Genomic DNA, 23,078 nt, shown 5'->3' on the forward strand with positions numbered 1-23,078 from the left:
ATTTCTCGTGCTAACCAGCTACTAGAATGAACAAACCTGATCACTTGTCTGTAGAAGAACAAAAGAGTCACAAAAGATATCAAAAGCCCCCAAACTAATAAACATAAATAACCATAGATATTTTATCTTATGTAGTTTTTCTTTTGACATGTGTGTAATGACTAAACAATATCACACATAATTTTACATATTTGATATCTGGAATTCAAGTCTGCTGAATGGTGTCATGATAAGAAAGGTTAAAAACCACGTTTGACAGACAAGTGTCAGAATCAGTAACAGACGTAGAATCAACATACAAACTCACATTGCAAATTATTCTGGGTAACCCCTGAAATCAGCTTTCTTTAAATGGAAGTATAGAACAGAAAGATGATACAGTTACACAGTCACCTCCCTACCCATCCCATAGCAAAGAATATCTTGGTTGGAAATAATATATATTAGCTGCCACTAATTCTGAGTCTTACTGCCATCCTATGAGTCAATTCTTGAGAGAGAAGTTGAGCCAATAAATATTGTCTCCAACAGAAAGCTCTATTGTAGCAGTTGCCTTTTTAATCAATATATAAGTGAATAATTCCTCTTTGTGCTCAAGAAAATAAGAATATCACCAGAAATATCAAAGTCCTCCTCAGACTTTGATGGGAAAATCTAGTCTTCTTTTTATTTTCCTTTTGTTATTCACACCTTTTAATAAGCAAATTATTAAGGGAGAATTCCTCACCTATCTAATTATTAGAGTAAATCTCTTCTACATGTCCACTGCTGTTGCTCAGAGTTCTGCCTACTGCCTACAGACAAGTCAGAACATGGCCCTAGGTTTCCTCCACTGTGGGATCTTTGCTTTGTCTCCATGGTGTTGGGGCTGGTGCCTCTTGTTTTGGGAGATGACTGCACCAGTCTGTGCACACATCTGTCCTTCACTGGTGACCAGTGCTAAAGACCCCTTTGGATCATGGGAAGGCAGCTTTGCTCGACTCTTTGCTAATCATTTTTTCCAAATACTCCCCAGGCTGACTTCTCTTGGAGCCCCTGGGCTGAAACTTGATAACCATCTCTACCTAATCACCCTCACCATCTGTGTAGCTGTGATCAATTTACTGTCCCATGTTAACCTGAGGCCAACCCTTCCTCCCTGGGCCCCCAGGATTCATCATGAATTGGAGATTTGGACTGACTTCTCCATCCCAAAAAAGGAATAAATCACACTTCCAACCCATATTGACCTGCCCACCTTAGAACCTTTCCTTTTATTCACATAAGTAAGCAAAATTACCAAAGTCATCCCTTTCAGAGCGCTGGCTGCTGTCTAAGCAATCCAGTCTCTACCCAAGAATAGTTTGTGTATTTTTAAATCATAGTTTCTCAAAGGTAAAAATAACATTAAACTTGGAGGAAAAAAAAAATAAAACTTGTAATTCCAGTTCTTCCAAGCACCCTGTTACAAACACAGTTTAAGCATATATATGTATCAAATGTATACAACATAATATAATAGGAAAGTAATGACAGTTGACTTAATTACCCAACTTCCTACTTCATGGCTAGGAAACCAATGTACAACCACATTAACAATATATAACTCATAAAGAGTCCACCAAAATTTAGGAGCCATCAGTTTAGTTCACACCAATTGGATTACCAATTCCTCTCTAGATGGGCTTCCTCTGAGCTGCTAACACCCTATCATTCATTGTACATGAAGATGATAGAGGGACCATCATTTAATCTTCTTAGATCTAAATCCACCTTTCATTCATGTGTCTTTACTCACAACGACTACGGCAACCCCACATCCAGTTTCTCCACTACTCCATCATTTCTTTTTTCCATTTACCCCTGCCCTCTGCTCTCTGACACATAGGTGCTCCAGGTGAATGCACAGAAAAACAGCAACTCAAGTTGTTCTCTTCACACAGTTCATAGTATTGCTCTGTTCTTATCTGTATTCATTGTGTATTTTCCCATCTAGATCCATGTCCTACTCCTCCCTCTGTTCTACACCCCTAAAGACTCGACTAGCCTACATAGAATCAATGAACTCCCTTACCCTCTGGTTTTTAATTGGATTTGACAAATATCTGGCAACCAGCCAATCAAAGGGTGGGAGAAGAAAGTGGTTGGGGTTTGTTTTCTTCACTTGTTCCCTGCTAGGGCATGGGTCAACAGTGGTAGCATTTCTCTACTGAAAGCCACTGCTCCTGTCCAACTGCCTTCTCTAGATGAAGCTCTCTCTAGAATCCTCCCATCCCTCTCCCCCTTGTGCTAGAAGCAGGCTGTTTCCTGAAGAGCAATGGAGCGTCAGCTCACTATTCACTGGCAAAGGTATCTTCCAAGGCCCTGGCAGAGGCTCTAGCAATATGTTCATAGAGTCATATATAATTTATTTGTAATTTGTATTCTTCTAAAAGAGAATTTGCAAATTATGTAAGCTTCTGGTTCTTCAAAATCTGGCACCAGTACCTGGCCCAGCCTCTGCTAACACTGCTACTGTTAGTACACTATTGCATACTTTATCCACCCGTCCAGGTTCCCTTAACCCCCAGCGCAATGCTGCACATACTCCCTTCAGCAAATTGCCTTCAATCTCCCCTTCGGAAAGAACTATCTATTTTCTGTTGGACTCTCAATAACCCACCATCTCTTTTCTGCCTTTCTTTGTTTGAATTCTTCCTTGTACCCCATATCTACTGTTTTTAAGCCTGAACGGATGGGTCAGAAAGTGCCAGATATTTGAGAAGAATTATTTTCCTGACTGGTTATTAACTTATAGCAAAAACAGAAAAAGGAGCCTGTTTTCATAGTTCTGACTTGTAAATGCCCCATAGACAGTTAAAATATTTGCAAAGTGTGACTTGGTAGAAAGAATATCAAATTGGAAGTCAGAAGACTTATTTTCTACTATCCGTTCTGTAACTGACTACCTCTGTGACTTTGAACATACTTTGTATTTGAATATTCGGGGATTTGATTTCTGGTATGTAAAAAGAGGTAGATGGATAGGTGGATTAAATAAGTTCTTTCTTTCCCTTCCAGAAAGAACACTATAAAATTATTTAAAGATTATGTGTTCCACTTTGAAGAAAGAAATTCTGCTTTCTGGTAATAAAAAATATAAAAATTTCAGAGTTCTAATAATGAAACTAATATTGATCAGATTGTCCCAACATTTTCTGGAAGCAGGATTTGGCTTCCAGGAAATCAAGGTTTCTCATTACTGCTCCACCAGTACTTCCCCACCTCTGTCTCAAGGTCAGAATCAAGGCAAGAAAGGACATCCCAACCAAGAGGAGTATCCGCTCCAATTGGGTGGATTCTGAAACACTGATTGTTCTATTTTCTAAATAACCCAAATTCTACATATGATCATGATTTCACCTTCCCCTCTTTTCTTTTAGACTTCCAATCCTATAGCTAATACAGTCAGAAAACTGGGGATCCCTGATCCATGCCAAGGTCTAAGACCAAAAAATCCCTGGGGCCTGGGACCTAGAAAACTCAGCACAGATCATTGTAAGTAAATGCATTTTCTCTTGCTAATTGTCTCTCTGGTTTCATTTTCTCTATAATTGGCCATTATGGCTTTTCGTCTATGGAAGTAGTAAATACTGACATTTGAGGTTAGGTAAAGAAAGGGACTATTCGAACCTTGGGATATAAGCTGGTAAATAGCAGATCCTGGATTCAGCTCACCACTTCTTGACTAGGGAATCATTATTTCTATTACACTACAATAGCACTGAAGTAATATAGAGAAAATAGCAAGCAATCCTGATGGCCTTCTTACAATTAGATGAAGTTAGTGCCATGGACATTTACCTTGTGCATCTCCATATTCTCAAAGAATTTAATAATAAATGCAGTGTCTCTGTTGGAAACAGCAATAATAATCTTTCAATAATTCATTGAGGAAAAAGTGGGAAGGAAATAAAATTTTAATAATGACTCAAAATGATAAAATTATTAAAGAAACATAAAAAATAGATGTGCTGCTGCTCAAATGACTAATATTTTTAAGAGTGAAAAATTTTTATATGACAATAAAGAGGTTTTTGTTTGTTTTAAGATAGGATTTTTTTTGCCAAATAGCTTCCAAATAGTACATAGAAATAAAATACGATGAAGACATTTACATACACATCGTATAATACTTTATACAGCACCAGTGCTGCAGAAATAGGTGTTGCTATGAATAATTCATAGGTAGGAAATTACATATTACTTCAGTAACATTTATCTACAATTACTTTCAACCTCATTCAGGTGCTAAAGCTCTTCAGAATGAATACATGGTGACAATGTGGCAGCAGCATCATGACCAATAATATTAAGATCAAGGACAAAATAAGAAATCTGTGTTTTAGTCTAAAAAAACTCTACACTATTTTAAGAGACATATGACTTTGTTGAAATTATTCAAAACTCACTCAGCTACATTCAAGTAACTATCATTTAAATGAATGGTGATCATTGTGATCATAGTCCAGCCCACAAATGACAAGGAGTTTTCAGCCATAGAAAAGTCTGCATACCAAGTTACAAACAAAGGCAGAGAAATTCACAGAATTCAGGGAGTCTTCAGTCATAGAAAAATCTGCATGCCAAAACAACAAAGTCAGAGAAATCCACAGAATTCAGATGCCATTAGCAACATCTGTACATGCTGCATAAAGAGGAGTAGGTATTGCTAATTGGGATAATGCATTGCTGCTTGAATTTTATACCATCAAACTCAGGACATACAGCAATCAAGAGTGAACTTTAATGTCTCTTTAAAAATAAAAACAAAAAATAGTTCTGTAACTATTTAATACATGCTGTCATTCTCTAAATAAGCAGCCAACAATCCATCCCACCAATAATAAAGTAGGAAGAGCTGAGAATGACTAATGCTGATTCATTCAAATCTCCAAAGCAGAGGCACAGATTAGTGCATTTTTAAAAGTCATGCTCTTAAATAGCATGGTGATGGTACTCCCTGATGACAACCTATAGTTGCATGGTATGAGTTGAATCAGGGATGAACGATGAAGGCAAAGGCATCAATCAAAGTTTCCTTTTCAGTGTGGTCCTGAGTGTGTCTTCAGGGTCATAAGTTGGCAATGCACTTTGATTTGAACACCAGAATTTGTACAGCATTAATTCCATGATGAATTTCTTTCTGACAACATATGTATAAATTCATTGCCATTTCTACCTAATTCTCACCTAATTTAGAAATTAGAAGATATGAGAGATCTATTTCCTAAAGTTAATGTACCCTGAGAATGCTGTGGCTCATCATACTCTTGGTGCAATGTAGTAACTGTAATACTTATAAAGTTAATTTCATTGAGTCTTTCTCCCACCTGCATGAGGCAGTACCGTATGTACCTTCGAGGTGGTTGATTCTAATCACCAAGGTAAAACTGAAGTGCAGTCACCCAACAGAGACCACAAAGGACTATGTCTGGAACTCAGACATACTCTAGGGAGCCCCTTAGTATTTCATTACCCAGTGTTACTTCTCAATTGAAACTTCAGCAACCAAATAAAAGTAAAACCATCAAGAACTCATATTATTCAGGAATAAACATTTGGGTCACACTCTAGGAAAAAATAGAGGTTAGCCAGGGTACTAACAAAGGATTAGGAGAACAAGGAACGGGTGTGGAAAGTGGAAGACATGATTATCAAACCAAAGCTCATGACTAGACCCAAGAGGTGTCGGTACTATGTTTATGTGAAGTTCTTTCCCTGTTACCTTCTAAGAAGCATTAGTCATGGCTAATGGTTTAGATTTTAGATGGAAGAACAGCTGAACTGACCCTTGGATAATAAGTTTGTGTTAGAATTTTGTATGTTCCTGTATTGAAAACACGTGCAGTTTTTACCCAAAGATTGGCAGATGATCAGGCACAAGTTTCTTCTACGTAGTCTTTAAGTGCCCTTAAATTCCCTACTCTAAATGGAGCGAGAAGATTAGTGTTCTAAGAACATGCAAAACAACAGGAATGAGCATGAACGTGCTGAAAGGAGGGAGGTGGGAGGGAGTCATAGCAAGGATCCCAGGAAATGCCCTTTCCATGCAGCCTGCTGTTGAGTGGGGAGATCCATTTTATCCTAGGATCTTTTCATTTTCAATAAGTAAGCATTTCATCATACAAAGATTTGATTAAACTGTCATAGAAATCAAGCAGGGCTGAAGGTATAGCTCAGTGATAGAGCACTTGCGTGGCATGTATGAGGCCCTGGGTTTGATCCCCAGTACCACAGTGGGGAAAAAGATCTTGTTTAAAAGAGAGCAAGTTGGGAGACTAAAGAAAAAGCCTAAATAAAATTCCTGTGCTAACATATAAAAATTTCATTGTATGGAAAAGAAATGAACAACATTGGTCTTTACGTCCAGGCAAATGCCTGTAAAGTTCAGGGCACATTGAGAAGTTTAATTTAAGAATACCTTTTAGGTATCTCAGACAATGGCCTTCAATGAGATTTGTAGGCAATAATCGCCTATGACATTTCTTTAAAAACACAAGTACCAGGGCCCAATACCCAGGTGTTTTAAGTAGAATCTCCTAGGGTATATCCCAAGGACCTGTATTTTTCAGATCCATAGATAATCCTACCATGAACCACTGATGGGGAGCAGAATGAGCTTCCAAGTCATCATGTACGAATTAAATTTGTCTTTGGAGGGTTGCTGGGAAAAGAGGCAGAGGAAGCTAGAATAATTAGAAGTGACTTCTGGCCAGAAAATTTAAAATTACATAAGGAGAAATAAAAGGAATTAAAAGAAAGAATTAAAAGAATAGAAGACTCCAATTCCACTTCCATGATGCCAAAGGAAAGCCTGACATATATGCCTGCTCATTCTGAACTGGAGACATGGCTCCTGTGATGGGCTCACAGACCTGACTCCATGAGAATGTTCTAGGCCAGACTCTAAGGGAAATGACTAAATGGACTCCATTTTGCTCTGAGACTACATGTTATGTAGGAAGTAAGCTTCTCCCATGGGAACACCCCGCCTCTGTACCCATCATCAGTTACTTAGTGTGACATGTTTAACAATACAGAATGACAATTCCTACGTAAAGAAAAATTGCTCTCTTTTGATTCCTATTGCTCCTAAACAATGTACCAGGTGAACAGTGATTGTGTGGATGTCAGTAACCATTCTTTAGTTTGTACCTAGGTAAGGGTCATTTTGACCCACTTCCCCCTCTGTCGATGATCTCATGATGTTAATGTGTAATTTTGAATCATAGCAATAGATACTTATGATTAATGTAATTTTTGGTATAAGAACCCCTACAACCCTGTGGTCAGGGCTGTTCTCCCAATAGCCATTTTTTTGGGACATTGTGTCAGCTGGCCAGCTTAATGAAGACTCTCAAATTTGGACTTCTCGGTGGTGATTGGTCTGTTCTTAAGTTGCACCCCATAACAGCTCCCTCTAAGCCTAAGCCAGTAAACAAGTTAGAAATGTACCATAGATCCTGGGGAATGATATTGGCCAAACTATATCATCAAATCATGGGCATGTACAAACATGTAAAAACAAATCCCACTATTATGTACAAGAATAATGGACCAGTAAAAAATATGGGGAAAAATGCCCCATAGAATCCTTGCAATTGATGCCAACTGCAGTGTTAACACAGAGTTAAGAAAGACTTAGTGGACAGACATCCTTTTTCTTCAACCACCCTAAGTAATACAAATATAATCAGAAAGCAGCAACACAGTGGCATGCTGGGTGAAGGTTTTATCATCTTCATGTACCAACCACTGATTGAATGTTGAATATTGAGAGCATTGTTGATTAAATTTATTAATATAATTCTGTGCCAGTAGTACTCATAAGAAATATGTTTAAGGAAAGAGTAGCACTTGATTTAGTGGGTTCCACTATGCAGCATGCTAAATAAAGAGAATTTATAAAACTCGTAATCTTTCAGGTCAGCAGCATGTTGTTCAGGAACAACATTTATATTCTCCAGTATAGATGTGGAAAGTACATATAAAAATGAAGATTAGATGTTTTCTGCAACACCCACCCGCCCCCCACCAGAAAACATCAGCTCCTCCAGAAGGATCTTGTAATGAAAGTAGAAAGTACAAAGGAAATTGGGCATAAGGTTTAAGATATTAGGCATTAAAGTGGTTTTAATAGTATATTATGGGAGCATCTACAGTTTTGCCCTCTCTGGAATTTTGCAAGTGGTTTGTAAATCTCTTGGCCCCATCAATCTCCAAATGTTGAATAATAAAAAATAGAAAAGTGTGTCTGATCATCTGCAACTATTTACTGGGCCTGTGTAGAGTGTTAGCATTATGCCAGGTGTTTGGGGGAATACAGAAGTACAAAACTACTCAATCTCTGTCCTCAGTGATCTTATAATTTAACATAGAATATGAGGGCAACACACAATAGCAACAAGTGAAAGACAATCTATGTTTTATTTATTCCATTCTAAGATATTGCTAATTATAGCCTGCCTTGATTTCCTAGAAAACAAATTCTTAAAGGAAAAAGCAACATATTAAATATCTACAATAATTGAGATGCACCTAATTCCAAAAGTCTTTATTATTATTTTTTAATTTATCTTTTAATTTTTTGCATTTGATTCATTGTACACAAGTGGGGTACATCATTCCGTTTCTATGGTTGTACACGATATAGGTTCATACCATTTGTGTAATCATACATGTGTATGGGGTAATGATGTCTGTCTCATTCCACCATTTTTCATACCCCCCTTCCTCTCATTTCCTTTTACATAATCTAAAGTTTCCCCATTCTTCTCTCACTCCCCACCCCCATTATATATCATCATCCACTTATCAGGGAAAACATTCGGCCTTTGGGTTTTGGGGATTAGCTTATTTCACTTAGCATGATATTCTCCAATTCCATCCATTTATTTGCATATGCCATAATATTATTCTTCTTTATGGCTGAATAGTATTCCATTGATATATATACCAGAATTTCTTTATCCATTCATCTGTTGAAAGGCATCTAGTTTAGTTCCACAATCTAGCTATTGTGAACTGAGCTGCTATAAACATTGATGTGGCTGTGTTACTGTAATTCACTGATTTTAAGTCCTTTGGGTATAAACAGAGGAGTGAGATATCTGGGTCAAAAGGTGGGTCCATTCCAAGTTTTTGAGGATTCTCCACACTGCTTTCCAGAGTGGCTGCACCAATTTTCAACTCCACCAACAACATAAAAGTGTGCCTTTTTACCCACATTCATTCAACATCTATTATTGTTTGTGTTCTTGATAATAGCCATTCTAATTGGAGTTAGATGAAATCTTAGAGTTGTTTTAATTTGCATTTCTCTAATTACTTGAGATGTTGAACACTTTTTCATATATTTATTAATTGCCTGTGTGTCTTCTTCTGTAAAGTGTCTGTCCAGTTCCTTGACCTGATTATTGATTGGGTTCTTTGTATTTTTGGTGTAAAGTTTTGTAAGTTCTTTATAAATTTTGGAGATTAGTGCTCTATCTGAAGTGTGTGTGGAAAAGATTTTCTCCCACTCTGTAGGCTCTCTCTTCACATTCTTGATTGTATCCTTTGCTGATAAAAAGTTTTTTAGTTTGAGTCCATCCCATTTATTGATATGTGCTTTGATTTCTTGTGCTTTGGGAGTCTTATTAAGGAAATCTGATCCTAAGCCAACATGATGAGGATTCGGGCCTACTTTGTCTTCTATTAGGTGCAGGGTCTCTGGTCTAATTCCTATGTCTTTGATCCATTTTGAGTTGAGTTTTGAAATAGAGGTTTAATTTCATTTTGCTGCATATGGATTTCCAGTTTTCCCAGCACCATTTGTTGAACAGGCTATCTTTTCTCCATTGTATGTTTTTGGCTCCTTCGCCTAGTATGAGGTGACTGTATTTATGTGTTTTTGTCTCTGTGTCTTCTATTCTGTACCATTGGTCTGCATGTCTATTTTGGTGCCAATACCATGCTGTTACTATTGCTCTGTAGTATAGTTTAATGTCTGGTATTGTGATACCTCCTTTTTCACTTTTTCTACTCAGGATTGTTTTGGCTATTCAAGGTCTCTTGTTCTTCCAGACGAAGTTCATGATTGCTTTCTCTATTTCTATGAGGAAATGTCACTGGGATTTTAATTGGAATTGCATTGAATTTGTATAGCACCTTTGGTAGAATGGCCATTTTGACAATGTTGATTCTACCTATCCAAGAACATAGGAGATCTTTTCATCTTCGAAGATTTTCTTCAATTTCTTTCTTTAATGTTCTATAGTTTTCATTGTAGAGGTCTTTCACCTCTTTTGTTAGATTAATTCCCAAGTTTTTTTTTTTTTTTTGAGGCTACTGTGAATGGTGTGGTTTTCCTAATTTCTCTTTCAGAGGATTCATCACTTATGAATAGAAATGCATTAGATTTACATGTATTGATTTTATATCCTGCTACTTTGCTGAATTCATTTATTAGTTCTAGAAGTTTTCTAGTAGAGTTTTTTGGATTTTCTAAATATAGGATCATGTCATCAGCAAATAGTGACAACTTTAGTTCTTCTTTTTCTATTTGTATCCCTTTAATTTCTTTGGTCTGTCTAAATGCTCTGGGCAAGTGTTTCAAGGATGATGTTGAATAGAAGTGGTGAAAGAGGGCATTCCTGTCTTGTTCCAGTTTTTAGAGGGAATGCTTTCAATTTTTCTCCATTTAGAATGATGTTGGCCGTGGGCTTAGCATAGATAGCCTTTACAATGTTGAGGAATGTTCCTACTATCCCTAGTTTTTCTAGTGTTTTAAGCATGAAAGGGTGCTATATTTTATCAAACGCTTTCTCAGCACCTTGCATCCCTGGGATAAACCCCATTTGATCATGGTGCACTATCTTTTTAATATATTTTTGTATGCGTTTTGCCAGTATTTTGTTAAGGATTTTTGCATCTATGTTCATCAGGGATATTGGTCTGAAGTTTTCTTTTCTTGATGTGTCTTTGTCTGGTTTTGGTATCAGAGTGATACTAGCTTCATAGAATGAATTTGGAAGGGTTCCCTCCTTTTCTATTTCCTGGAATACTTTGAGGAGTATTGGTATCGATTCTTCTTTAAAGGTCTTGTACAATTCAGTTGAGAATCCATCTGGTCCTGGGCTTTTCTTGGTTGGTAGGCTTTTGATGTCTTCCTCTATTTTGGTGCTTGAAATTGATCTGTTTAGATTGTGTACAACATCCTGATTCAGTTTGAGAGGATCATATGTCTCTAAAAATTTGTCAATATCTTTGATATTTTCTATTTTGTTGGAGTATAGATTTTCAAAGTAGCTTCTAATTATGTTATGTATTCCAATGGTGTCTGTCATGATCTTTCCTTTCTCATCACAAATTCTAGTAATTTAAGTTTTCTCTCTCCCTCTCTTGGTTAGTGTGGCTAGGGGTTTACCAAGTTTGTTTACTTTTTCAAAAAACCAACTTTTTGTTTCATAAATTTTTTAAATTATTTCTCTTGTTTCAATTTCATTGATTTCAACTCTGATTTTAATTATTTCCCATCTTCTACTATTTTTGGTGTTGATCTGTTTTTCTTTTTCTAGGGCTTTGAGATGTAATGTTAGGTTATTTAGTTGTTGACCTTTTATTTTTTTAAAGTATGAGCTCAATGCAATGAACTTTCCTCTTAGTACTGCTTTCAGAGTGTCCCAGAGATTTTGATATGTTTTGTCATTGTTCTCATTTACCTTTAAGAATTTTTTTTTATTTCTTCCCTGATGTCTTCTGTTATCATTGCATCATTCAATAGCATATTATTTAGTTTCCAGGTGTATGAGTAGCTTTTGTTTGCTTTTTATTGTTCATTTCTAATTGCATTCCATTATTGTCTGATAGGATACAGGGTAGTATCTCTATTTTTTTGTATTTACTAATGACTTCTTTGTGGCATAGCATATGGTCTATTTTGGAGAAAGATCCATGAGCTGCTGAGAAAAAAGTATATTTGCTCAATAATGGATGAAATACTCTGTAAATATCCATTAAGTCTATATCATTGATTGTATTATTTAGTTCTATAGTTTCTTTGTTCAGTTTTTGTTTGGAGGATCTATCCAGTGGTGAGAGCAGTGTGTTAAAGTCCCCCACTATTAATGTATTTTGGTCTATTTGGTTCTTGAGAAGGGTTTGTTTGAGATACATAGACGCTCCGCTGTTTGGGGCATAAATATTTAAAATCGTTATATCTTGCTGTTTTATGCTTCCCTTAAGCAGTATGAAATGTTCTTCTTTATCCATTCTGACTAACTTAGGTTTGAAGTCCACTTTATCTGATATGAGGATGGATACTCTGGGTACATGTGCATGGTATGTTTTCCCCCATCCTTTCACCTTTAGTCTGTGGATGTCTTTTTCCATGAGACGAGTCTCTTGAAGGCAGCATATTGTTGGGTCTTTCTTTTTAATCCAATCTGCCAGTCTATGTCTTTTGATTATTGAGTTTAGGCCATTGACATTCAGGGTTATTATTGAGATATGATTTGTATTCCTAGTCATTTTGGCTTATTTTTGGTTTTTTACTTGTCCTTTGATTGGCTTTTCCTTTAGGGTAGTACCTCCCTATGCTGACTTGTACTGCTGCTTTTCACTTCCTCCTCACAAAATATTTTGCTGAGAATGTTCTGTAGGGCAGGCTTTCTATTTGTAAATTCTTTTAACTTTTGTTTATCATGGAAAGATTTGATTTCATTGTCAAATCTGAAGGTTAGTTTTGCTGGGTATAGGATTCTTGGTTGGCATCCGTGTTCTTTCAGAGCTTGAAATATATTATTCCAGGTCCTTCTTGTTTTTAGAGTCTGGGCTGAGAAATCTACTAATATCCATATTGGTTTCCCCTTATATGTAATCTGATGCTTTTCTCTTGCAGCCTTTAAAAGCCTATCTTTATTTTGTATGTGAGTGTTTTCATTATAATGTGTCTTGATGTGGATCTGTTGTAATTTTGTGCACCTGGTGTTCTGTAAGCCTCTTTTATTTGATTTTCCATTTCATTTTTCAGGTTTGGGAAATTTTCTGATATTATTTGGTTGAACAGGTTGTTCATGCCTTTGGTGTGTATCTCTGTGCCTTCCTCAATTCCAATAATTCTTAAATTTGGTCTTTTCATGATATCCCATAATTCTTGGAGGTTCTGTTCATGACTTCTTAACATCTTCTCAGTTTGTTTGACTTTATTTTCAAGACTAAATATTTTGTCTTCATTGTGTGAGATTCTGTCTTCCACAAGGTCTATTCTGTTGGTGATGCTTTCTATTGAGTTTTTAATTTGATTTATCATTTCTTTCATTTCAAGTGTCTGTTTGTTTTTTTTTTTCAGAATCTCTGTCTTTTTATTGAAGTGTTCTTTTGCTTCCTTCATTTGCTCTTTTAACTGTTTACTGGAATTGTCATGCATTACCTGCTTTTGCTCTCTTATCTCATCTTTTGCTTCAGGGATCATTTTAATTATGCAGATTTTAAACTCTTTTTCTGTCATTTATTCTTTTACTGCCATGCTTTCATTGGATTCTATCACAATAGTTTCTTGGTTTGTTAGGGACACTTTCTTCCCCTGTTTTTTCATATTGTTTCTATATATTCCCCTCTATCAGTGAAGATCAAATATACTGAATTTCCCCCCTGCAGGCTTATTATGACCCTGCAGTTTTCCACTACCTCTCCTTTGAAGGGGATATCAATACCAGTAGCACCCAATACAGAGAAAATGTAGCCCTGAACCAGACAGCCCCTGTAAAGACATTAACATTATTAAAATAAACAGGATCAGTTCGATTACTATTTACAGTATTTCTAGTTGTGAACAAGAGGATGGGGAAGAGTGTAGGATGTAAGTGAGTAAATAGAGGTACCTATCAAAGGGTCTCCAGTCTCCTGTAGGTGTCTCAGGAAGAGAGCTGCCCTTCCAATGATGATGGCCACACCCTCAGGTATAATTCAGAATGACTGCACCAGCCTCCAAAGAAGCTGGGGAGCCCCAGCAAGGGTGCACTGAGTCAGCATGGAGGAAGGCACAGTGTCCCTCAGCAGTAGGGGGACAGGTGGGCAGGCTCAGCTACCAGCCTCAGTGCTGGAGGGCTCAGCACTGGTCTGTCCATGGTGGGGGGTGGGCTCAGCACTGGCATCCGACCTTGGTGTGGAGCCAAAAGTCTTAAATTATGAAAAACATGTATGTTTTCTAATTTTAAAATATTTTAATTAAGAAATACATTGTATAATATAGACTGCAATTTTAGTGAGAAAAGCAATCAGAATGAAGGGAACCATGGTTTGTCTTTCAAAGCCTAGCTCACATTTAGGTTTGTCCATCTTAAACACTGGGCATTCCCTGGAACTTTCCTTGTTATATGAAACACAGGCTCCTCCACTCTAAGCTTCCCCAGGGCAGCAATGGCAGGGATTCATACTAGTAGTTATCAAACTGTGCTGCAAATGAGAGTCACCTGAGGAGATATTAATATCTAGAGAACCACACTCAAACTAGATCCAACAAGAACCTCCCAGAACAACCTCTGGGAACTGAAATGGGAGACTGAGGTCTCAGTATTGTATAAAGCTTCCTGGGTGATTCCAATAGAACATGAAAGTTGAGACCCAGCATCAAATACCCCTTTCCTCTCACCAATCTCCAGCAGCATTTTTCAATAAATGGCTTTGGTCAATGATATTTTTGAGGGATTCTGTATAGTCTTAATTATCCTGTCACTTTGGAGTTCCTAATTAAGAAAATAGCACACACAAGAGACAATAAGTAAATGGAAATAGTGTACCTATTTCTAAAATGCAAAGCAAGTGTGCTACAGCCTTTGATGAAAGGCTTATAAATAAAAACTTAATTGAAATTTCATTTTTGGTCTTGAGAACCATATGGTCCTCACTCAAGTTTTCTATTGCTACATGATAAACTACCACAAGTTTTAAAGGCTTAAAACTTCAGTTATCAATTATTTCACTCAATAATGGGCAATTTGTATAGAACCCAGCAAAAAGAGTATACCTCTATTCCATGCTGCTTCAGCTGGGAGATAGGAACCACTTTCAGGTCAGCTCACTCCTGTGAGTGATGAGTTGTTGTTGACTATTGGCTGGGACCTCAGTCTCCACTATTGGCCTACGTACTTGGATCCTCTCCCTGGAGGTGTCTCATGGGGTTGCTTGAACTTCACTACAGCATGGCAATTGGGTTTCAAAAATGAGTAACCTAAGAAATTGGGAGTTGTGGCTGACAATTTCTTAAGGCACAGGCCCAGAAACTGGTCATGACCACCATGTTCTATTGACCAAGCAATTAGATTCTGGGTTGTCAAATTAATTACTCCTCCAAACTTGGGGGTGGTTCTCTAAAAGTAAACAAATGTGACCTCTTACTGAAGAGGACAGGAGAATTTTCCTAATTTCTCAGGAATAAGAAGAATAATAAGGACAGAGTGTTGTCAAGAGAATCTTGAAGATGGTTTAGGCAGAAAGACAGCTGTGGAAAACAAGATTAATAGATAGGCACAAGGTGGAAGATAGAACATGGAGCATAATAGTACCAGGGGTAGATGAATCCCTACCAGATGTACATTGGAGGGGCACGGAACTGTGCCACAGAGAAGGCCAGAGATCCAGTGAAGATGAAGATGATTTCTTGCCCATCCGTGACCTCATGTCCAAAGAAAGTCTAAGCATAAGAACTTCAGGCAGAGGATGCATAGATAGAAATAAAGATAAACAAGAGACAGAGAAAAAGAAAGAGACCCTGAAGGCAAGATATAATTAAAGTCATAAACTTTAAGCGCTGGGGATATAGCTCAGTTGGTAGAATGCTTGCCTCACAAGCACAAGGCCCTGGGTTCAATCCTCAGCACGGCAAAAAATAAATAAATAAATAAAGTCATAAACTTTAGGAAAAACCTGAGACATAAAAATATTAAAAACTTCCATGACTCCAGTCATATTTGAAAAGGATCTACAGGGTACTGTTTTATAATTCACAGGATAACATGTGTCCACAGCCAATGTATTAGGAAACTCTTGAGTAATTGCAATATCCAGGGTTCCATCAGTGACACAAAGGAGTGGCTTATTTCACATAATACATACTGACCTCAGTGAATTCCTATCATCCAATCCTTATTATTCTTACATTCAACCAAATTAGCTCATATTTTTCTGGTTTATTTGTATCTTTGCCTTTTTCACTCTTTAAAGTTTTATTACCACAGATTGAAAGTACTTTCCCCCTCTAAATACCACAACCCTCCACAACCGGTCTGAAAGGACTATTTCATCATAATTAATGTCAGTCATACTCCCAGAGGCAAAAAGAAATTAAAATTGTTCTTGTTAGAGAATATACCACAGGAAGACAGCAGAGTACAGGAGCAAGCATGAACATGGAGACAGCTTTTGAACATCAGTGCCAGGTTGCCACCTGCTAGTGGATCCTTGGGAAGTTACTTATTCTCCTCAGAGCTTGATTTTATTCACTGTACATAGGGTATTAATAATACCTGCCTTATCTAGTTCACCAGTTTATCAAATAAAAATAACAATTTTTTAAAAATGACATTACTAAGATTATAACAAACCAAATAAATTGTTGCTAAGAGTCTTCACATTTTTTGAATGCGCTTTCATAGAGTTGTCTTGGAGCTAAAATTCACACAGTGGGGTTTATGCTTGAGATTAAGAGGGTGGGCTCTGGATTAGGTGAGCTGGACACTGATTTGTGTCCTGCTACTTACTACCTGAGTGTCTTTGGGTAAATGTTTTCATGTCCCTGAGACTCTATTTCTCACCTGCAAAATGAAAGTGATACAGAAAATACCATATGTTGTGGTGATTTGATCATAAACTATATACAATGTTTTTCCATTTCCCCTGGAAATGGAAAGAATAAGAACAGGGTAACATCAAGAGAATCTTGAAGGTACCTGATATACAATACTTCCTCTATAATTAGTAGAGTTAATATTATCATCAATAATTTATAACCTTTCCCTTCTTTGCACCCCCAAATTAAATTTTTAAAATGTGTTTTGGTGATGATAGAAAGAAGAAAGGGAAACTGAATTATAACTTGTTGTTTTAAAAAGAAAATAAGGTGTGTGTGTGTGTGTGTGTGTGTGTGTGTGTGTGCATGTGTAAGATGCTCAGATTCCCTAGACATTAGGAAGTATAAACTAAAACCACAATGAGATACCAAAACAGAATGGTTAATAAGAGAAAAACAAAAAAGTTTGGACAAGAACATGGACCAATCAGAATTCTCACTCACTGCTAGTGAGAGGTAAATTGGTAGAAGCATGTGGGGTATCTATTTCGAAGTATGCATATGCAATAATCTATTACCCAGAAATTTTATTTCTAGGTGTATATCCAAAAGAAATGCATGTACATACTCACCAAAAACTATGTACATAAGTGCTCTTAGTAGCACTATTCAAAATAGACCAAAGCAGGAAAGTTAAAAAATGCTCATAATCTGTAAAATATCCACTGAATAAAAAATAACAGAGCAATGAGAATTACCACTACCAACAACAATATGGATGAATTTCACAACTTAATGTTGAAGGGGGGAATTCAGAAACAAAAGAAAATATAACTATAGGTATGACTGCATACCTATAAAGTTCAAAGATAGACAAAAGTAATCTATGGGGTTTTAGATCCAGATTAACCTAGTCCAGAAACTGGTTCTTCTCATTTCCCAGCCCCTAAAGCCTTAGGCCATGAAGAGTAACTAAAATACGATAGTAAACTTTGAAACATTAGTTTGAGAAAAACGTAGGCAGATTATATTGGTCTCTATTTATTCTCTAGAGGAACAGAACCAACAGGATATGTATATTTATAATAATAAAAGGGGATTTTTTAAGATTGGCTTACACAATCAGAAGCTGGATAGTCCTATAATTCCCTCCTAAAGGCTGGAGGGCTCAGTCCAAGAAGAGTCTCAGAACAAGAGGGACAAATGATGTGCTCCATTTTGAGACTGAAAGCTTGGGGACTTCCTGGAGTGTTGACATTGGAAGAGTAAAGGAGCTGCAGTCTAATGTCCTCAGGCAATGGCAGCAGGAATCAATCAAAGCACCTGCTCAAGAAGAAGTGGGCTTACATCTGCCTTGTCTTCCTCCTTCAGCCCAGCCTGTTGGACAGTACCGTCCACATTCAGGCTGGATTGCCCCTCTCAGATTGACTGTTTGACATGCCAATCATCTCTGGTACCATCCTTAGAGACATAGCAGAACCCTGTTCATCCTAGACATTTTGCAGTTCAAACAAAAGAAGAGAAGCAGAAAGGGAGGGAAGAACAGAGAAAAAGAGAGAAGGGAGACCTGAAGGAAGGGGCAGTACGAAGGTGGGAGGGAAGAAAGGAATCGATTTCAAAATCCAGAATCTGTAGTTCATTCATGGAACAGCTACATGAAATCCAGATGCAGCTAGTCTTGATCCAGAAACCCAAAACTAAGGGGCTAGGTTAACTGCCCTCCCACACAGCTAACATAACAGATGAACAAAAGCATGATGACTACAATACGCATTTCATTCAGAAAGAAGCTCATATTTAGAAAGAGCAAGAATGAGAGGCACACAGCAATCCTGAAGTCCTGCTGGGAAGATGTCGTGGCCAAGACCCTGTGCTGGAGATATGTCTTCATTAGTCCCTAGTCCTGCAGCCTCTGAGTAGCTCACCCTGTCCACAGTTCTCCGTAGGTCTTGACCTCATCCTCTAGAAGAATCATCTTTTTCAGTTAAATTTCTTTTTTATATCTGAGGAGAGCATTAAAATATGCATTCTTTGTGGACTGAAGGTCTTTTTGCCAATTCGAAGACTTGGGAGTCATTTAGCTTTGCAGCATGACTTAGCTTGGTGGAATAACACAAAGATCTGATAGTTTAAACAAAACAAAAATGTATTTTCTTTCCCACACAGCAGTCCCAAAGCAGATGGTGTAGAGACGATAATGCCAATTCTATTCCACTACTCCATGCATAGACTTAGACTTCTACTAACCTGTTGCTCAGTTGTCTCTAGAGTGTGGCCCTCATCTTCATGATCCATGACTCATTATCACATTCATGTTCCAATCATTAAGTTGGAAGAAAAGAAGAAGGGAAACCCAGTTTATATAAAGATCTCCCTGGAGGTTGAACACATCACCCCTCCTCACAGACTATTAGCCAGAACATGATCATGTGGCCACATCCATCTTCAGTGTGTGTGTGGTTTTCATTCTGGGTAGACATGTGCCCAACTAAAAATTAAGGATTCTACCACTATAGAAGTAGGCATGACAGATACTGGGCACACCTAGCAATGTAGGGTATAAATCTACATCTCTCTCTACCAGCTCTGATTCTCAGATCAGAAATGGAACCTGTTACCTGCTCATTGTTTTCTGGTAATGATTCTTATTCAGCATACCCTTGATTCTGTCCTCTCAGTTACCCGTTATACCAGGTCTGAGGCAAACGGCCTGGGGAAATTTTATTAAGGAGGTGGGACTTGTGTTAGGTCTTTGCAGGGGAAGGCAAAAAGGAAGCAAGAAATCATTCCAGGTTGGAGAGCATTAGCGTTAAGGCCTGGAGCCTTCCCTAGAATCCTAAGATAGAGATTTTATATGCAGAAAGTTTATCAGCGGGACTTGCCATTTGGATCAACACCTGCACAGGATGAAATGAGGACAGACAGCTTACACAGAAGTTGAACTTCAATACAGTTTCCACAAAGGATTCAGCTGATCTAGGAATTCTCGATCTGGAGTAACTCTTTAGAATTGTCCCAATAAAGGCAAAAGGTCAGTCGCTTATTTTTTCAAAGGACCAGTCACTGAGAGCAGGCTGTTCTCAAGAAGGAGGCAGAATCTGGGGGGAAGCTATTCCTTCCTTTCAGCTCAGGGCAGTTCCTGCAGAGGGACTCAGCCATTAGCTATCCCCAGACAATGCTTGCAGTAATTAGGGGAATTCCTGAGACAGAATTTGCACAGTGCACCACGCCATTCTCTACAGACTAGATAACACAGCTCCTTCATGTCTTTAAGGAGGCCATTTTGGCCAGAGTGAAAAGTTTGGGCAGGGTAATAGTAACAAACAGAAAGATTTAGGGGATCCTTTAATATGACTTCCCCTGTCAATGAAATAAAGTTCTCTTAGCCTGATGCCCAGGACTCTTCAGGGTCAAGCAACAACCTGACTTTCAGTCTTGTTTCTCTTGATTCTTTATCATCCACTCTATAAATGACTCAAAACATCTGAAATAAATAATCTGGTAAATTATTTAGGGTTAATAAATTATTAAGAATGTCACCTCCAGATCCAGTGGGTATATTTCTTATTGAGACCTTAGTACTAAATAATGGTATTTAGACCTTTATTGCATTATGAGCATTTCTGCAATATCCATGACATCAAGAGTCTAAAGAAAGAATCTGGGTATTTCTCTGTTGCAGATTCAGCAAAGTTCCACCCTCAGTCTTTCAGAAGCAGGGGTTTCTGCACAGCTCTATGGCACTTACTCTCAATAGACCATGATTTTCCCCCCCCCCTAGAAGATATTTGATAGAGTCTGGAGGCAATTTAGGGCATTAAAAATGAAGGGAGGGGAAAGCTAGGCGTACCCATCTAGGGGGTAGAGGTCAGAGATGTCGCCAAACATCCTACAATGCTCAGAACAGCTCCACCAGCCCAATAAACAATCATCTGGCCTAAAATATCAGTAGTGCCACTGTCGATAAAGCCTGTCCTATAGTTTGGCCTACAAGCCTAAGAAATGAAACCAAAGAAATAGGGAGATTGAGGGTTGGAAAAAACAGTTCCTATCCCTAAAGGGGAGGAGTAATATGCTTTTGGCAAAGAGCTCAAGAGAATTAAAGGGCAGGACTGCACCTGCCTCCGTTTCTTCAGCCCCCACACTCTACCCACGCTCTTTCCCATATGTCTCCATAGGCTCACCAGATCCTGTAGGGAGTGGTGCACAGAAGCCAGATGGCTTTGCCTCTTACCCTCTGCCTGTCCACTCAGCTCTGGACTCCTTGACTCAACACAAATAATCCTAATTATCATAACTGATTTGAGTTTAAGGACAGATATTTCTTGATTAAGCAGAGCATCCGTACTGAACATCAACAGGAAAAAAAAAAAAAAAACTAAAAAGAAGTGAAACACATGAAAAATCCCCAAACTTTAAATCCTTGGCACCAAGTGCTTCAATTTCATGTCAGGCAACCTGGGTTTGGCCTGAAGGGGAGATGCAACAGAGCGTGCCATCAAAATAACTAGGTCAATTTTCAGCTTCTTCTTGGAAGGCTTTCTGCTTCTTCTCTCCCTTCCTGCTGGGCCCTCAGCCTGTCTGTGCCAACCACCTTCATTTCAAATAACTGGCTCTCTCAGCCTACATCACTAAGTCCAAATGCCCCTGGGATTGAACAAATTGCCCACCCACCTTGAATTAAAGAATCCAGTCCTGCTCCTTCAACTTGGGCATCTGTAATTGGTGATACCTACGGTGTTCCAGCACTAGACCACCTGGAAAAGAATGAAATTTTATGCAATCCCTGCTGGCATTTTGGGCTTTGTCCACTGGCTCCAACAGAGCATGCCATTGGAACCCAGGAACCACTAAGTTTTACAATGTGCCTAGAGGCATAGTCTCAGGCTTGTGTCAGTGGAAAAAACAAGATTTATCAAACTCACATAAAATCAAACCATAAAACAAAAAATAAGCCTAAAGAAATCCAAAAACCCTGGGGGAGCGGGGATAGGTAGATGACAGAAAAGATTCTTTTCAATCAGACCTGCCCAGAAAATGGTGCCCAAACTTGGGATTTAAAAAAATGTGGAATGACTCCACATCATGTACAACCACAAGAATGGGATCCTAATTAGGATAAGTTATACTCCATGTATAATAATGTGCCAAAATACACTGTGCTGTCATTTATATCTATAAAGAACAAACAAAAAGATTTTAAATGCAGAATGAATTGAGATATCACTATAGAAGTTTGCATAGTTCTTTAACTATTTGTTTGTTTCTTTTTTTGTTTTGCTTTGTTTTGTTTTTCAGTCCTGGAGATTGAACCCAGGACCTCAAACATGGTAGGCAAGTGTTCTGCCGTGAACAACATTCCCCAGTCCTCCAACTATTTGTTTATATCTCTCTTTCTACCTCTAAATGCCAAAACAGAACTTAATCTTTGCATTCCCCAGATACAGCAGAATGTCTCACACATAGTAGGTACTTAATAAAGTGATTAATTCTTCAACATTTCCTCATACTCTTTTTCTAAGGTTGCTCTCAAACATTTTCCAAAAGCACCTGTCTCCCATCAATCAGCACTCCCTGACCCCATGGCCCAAGCTGTCCCATTTTAAAAAAAAACCATGCATGTTAGGAGCTGGCTCTTCCCTACCTGGGAACTATTTGTTTTACAACAGCTGGTTACTATTCAGACAATCAGTCAGCTAATAATACTACAAACGATGTGGGGTTTGTGTTCTAATGAATTAAAAACCCATCTTCACTCTTAACTGATTTTTTGAAGACAGTAATATGTGTTTTAACTTACATCAGTTTAAATTGCAGTCTGAGGAACTCGACTCTTTCTACCACAGTGTCCTGTATAAAGCAGATGTTTATAAATACTTGTTGAACAAAACCCTAACTTCAATAATGCAGCAACCTTCTCCCAACCTCAAGGAAGACAGTTAATTAAGTGTATCTTTGTGTAACATTTATGCATCAAACAAGCACATGATGAGTCAGGTTGATGATCATAACCCCAATATTAACAGTGACCTCCAGAAGCATGGATATTTCTGGACTTGGAGTAAATAGAAATATTTACTCCTTATTGAATAGTTCTATAAATTTCTTTTAAAAAAAGAACAAAATTAATGAAAGCAAAAGAAGTCAGTATACAGTCTTTCCTTAAAGGTATTTCAAATGTCTAGAGGATGAGAATGGTATAGAATCAAAACAGCAGAACCTCCCAGGACCAAACCATTGAGGAATACATGCAAAAAAGAACAGGGAGTAGAGAAAGAGAACAAACGCA

Source organism: Sciurus carolinensis, chromosome 17 (assembly GCF_902686445.1).
Source record: "Sciurus carolinensis chromosome 17, mSciCar1.2, whole genome shotgun sequence".
NCBI lineage: Eukaryota > Metazoa > Chordata > Mammalia > Rodentia > Sciuridae > Sciurus > Sciurus carolinensis.